The sequence below is a fragment of the Miscanthus floridulus genome, chromosome 7 (assembly GCF_019320115.1).
Source record: "Miscanthus floridulus cultivar M001 chromosome 7, ASM1932011v1, whole genome shotgun sequence".
NCBI lineage: Eukaryota > Viridiplantae > Streptophyta > Magnoliopsida > Poales > Poaceae > Miscanthus > Miscanthus floridulus.
In genome coordinates, this window is record NC_089586.1 from 63297765 (window position 1) to 63300879 (window position 3115).

The 3115-nt window shown below is 41.1% G+C and overlaps 1 non-coding gene across 1 annotated transcript; it reads right to left on the bottom strand.

Annotated features, from left to right (window-relative positions):
* Window positions 1-2304: 2304 nt before the first annotated feature.
* On the bottom strand, window positions 2305-2413 carry LOC136468210 (small nucleolar RNA R71). Its single transcript, XR_010761743.1, has one exon. It is a non-coding gene; the product is annotated as a small nucleolar RNA R71 (small nucleolar RNA).
* Between the last annotated feature and the right edge of the window lie 702 nt (window positions 2414-3115).

The following is a 3115-nucleotide window of genomic DNA, read 5'->3' on the forward strand; positions in this document are numbered from 1 at the left end:
GCCTCTGGTACAGACATCTTCCGAAAAGGCCATGACGTTCATCGACCTAGGTCATCCACCGCTTCGGCATACCCAACAGCATCATCACTGATTTAGGTACTCAGTTCACCAGGAACGCTTTTTGGGACTTTTGCGATGAAAGGAGCATAGTAGTAAAATATGTCTTGGTGGTGCACCCTAGAGCTAATGGATAGGTCGAGCGAGCAAATGGTATGATCTTGGATGCACTTAAGAAGAGGATGTACAAAGAAAACAACAAAGCTCCCAGAAGATGGCTCAAAGAGTTACTAGCCATGGTCTGGGGCCTCAGAACCCAACCCAGTCGCAACACCGGCGTATCACCATACTTTATGGTTTACGGCGCTAAGGCAGTGCTCCCAGCAGATATAGCCTTTAGATCAGCATGGGTAGAGAACTTCAACGAAGGTAAGGCCAATGAAGTGCAGGAGCTAGAAGTGAATAGTGCAGAAGAGAAGCGGCTTGATTCTTGCGAATGTACAGCCAAATACCTTGCTATTTTGCGCAGGTACTACCACAAGAACGTTAAGGAGAGGTTCTTCATGGTTGGGGACCTAGTCCTGAAGTGGAAGATGAATTAGGCTGGTGTCCACAAACTCGCAACTCCATGGGAAGGGCCCTTCATGATCAAGGAGGTTACACGACCAACGTCTTATAGGTTAGCTCACCTGGACGGTACAGACGTACCCAATTCATGGCACATCGACAAGCTTAGGCGTTTCTATGCTTAACTACTAAGATATGTACTCCTCTTGTACTTTTGACTTAATTCAATAAAGCTATTATGATTTTTCCGACCACTCTAAGGTGTCACTTCGAAGTCTATTGTTATCCTAACTCAACCAGTCAAAACCGACCACCATTCATTCTCAGGTTTTTGGAGCCGACCCTATCTCTGGTTCCTCCCAACGCATGCATGGGATCTGCTCTCTATGCTATGGGTGATCGGCAGGTCCCCTCTGGTTTGACTTGTGTGCGTCTACGTGTGCATAGGCTACACACCTCACACTCCGACCACAGGACAAACTAGGTCCACACAAACCTTTTAGGATGATGTGTCGACTAAACTGGTACAACTAAATAGAACGCTAACATGTTCTCACTTAGTTACACCAACACGAGATCCAAGCTTAAATAAGTTTTCTATAAAACAAACAAGCTTACACAGATATACAGTTACGTTATTACAACCTTGCCTGAAAAGGTCCAAGTTTATAATAACACAACTACATCTTATCTTATCCTATGACTTACTCCTGTTATGAGTGGAATATTAGTTATGGTTTATTTCTCCTTCAATAGTATAAGTTATCAATACATGTCCATGCTAGACCTTCTATGTGGTAAAAATATAAATAATGATACCTATAATACTCTCGGGTAAAGTGCTACAATGGTATATTATCTATGTGCTTGCAGATCCTTTTTAATCATATATTTATATATTCTTTCTAGTCACATAAAATGATAAAGAACTACTTAGTATTATTCTAGTAGTAATGTTGTGTAGTACCAACAAGCATCTCTAGCATCATCACTAGGAATGACAACCTAATAAAGTAATGTTAGGAGATATAGGTTTATAATAGGTGGCTACTTAAAACAAGTGACACGCTAATAAATACCAACAAGCATTTTTGGCGCCGTTGCTGGAGAAGGTAGCTAGGCAAAGGAAGTATTGATAAACTTATACTTATTGATGTGATTGAAGATAACCATTGAACTCTGCTCAAACAGGCTTACCCTTGTTTTGTCTACTTGTGTATCTTATGTAGGGTAATTTATGACCGGTTTTGACCTTCCGACAAACTACGTTTAAGATCTAGAAGCATTAATCAGAAGGACTAGAGCTAAACTCAAGAAAGTTCTAGCTTTAAAGTTAGAAGACAACCATATAAGACAAAGCTTAACACCTGAATTTGAAGCCATGGCTAACAGGACTCTTCGTGAATTCTCTACTCCAACTACGGCCAACATCCGTACTGGATCAACAGTCAATGTTGGAGATAATGGATTCGAGCTCGAGCCAGCTCTCATCAATATGGTGCAAGCAAACTAGTTTTGTGGGAAGGCACATGAAGTGAGTGCACATCTCCAACACTTTCTAGAGATCTATAGCACTTTCACCATCAAAGGAGTAACCCAAGATGCCATATTACTTCGCCTCTTCCCATTCTCACTCTTGGGGAAGGCCAAGCCATGGTTCTACGCCAACAAGGATAGAAATACTACATGGGATAACTACTCCACTGCTTTTCTAATAAAGTTCTTCCTATAGGCAAGCTAATGCTCTGCGTGGGAGAATTTTAAGCTTTCAGTAACAACATGATGAATCTGTCCCTGAGGTATGAGAACATTTTCAAGATTACATTACGAAATGTCCTCATCATGGGATGGAGAATTGGCTACTCATGTAGACTTTCTACCATGGCTTGACCAACAATACCCATGAAACTATGGACGCTGCTGCTGGAGGTGCATTTCTATCACTCACCATACCAGCTGCAACAGCTCTTGTGGAGAAGATGGCCTCCAATCAAGGTTGGAATGAAAAATGTGTTCAAACCCACAAGAGGGGTGGAGGTATGCATCAACTCAAGGAGGTAGATAAGCTATCTGCCAAGATGGACCTTCTAATGAAGAAGCTTGAAGATCGAGCTAATGAGAAGCAAGAAGTCATGCATATTCATGATTCTCGCATGACATGTGAAGTATGTGGAAACACTAGGCATTCAGGGAACAACTACCCCGAGACCCATGAGGATGTGAACTTTGTCAATAACAACTACTTTCGTCCTTAGTAGAATCAAGGATGAAACCAGCAACAGAGACCAAACTACCAAGGTAACTATTAAGGTAATAATTTTAACAATTTCAATCAACCACCCTTGAGAGAATTAATTGTTGGCCAATCCAAACTTTTGGAGGGATTATCTATAAAGGTAGCTACCAATGATAAAATTCTAAAGAACATAAATAATAGAATGGATAGCTTTGCTTCTGCCATTAAGAACTAGCATAGCTTTAATAAAATGGTAGAATCACAAATAGCTCAGCTCGTTGCTGCTATTCCTCCATTCGACAAAGGTAAGATTCT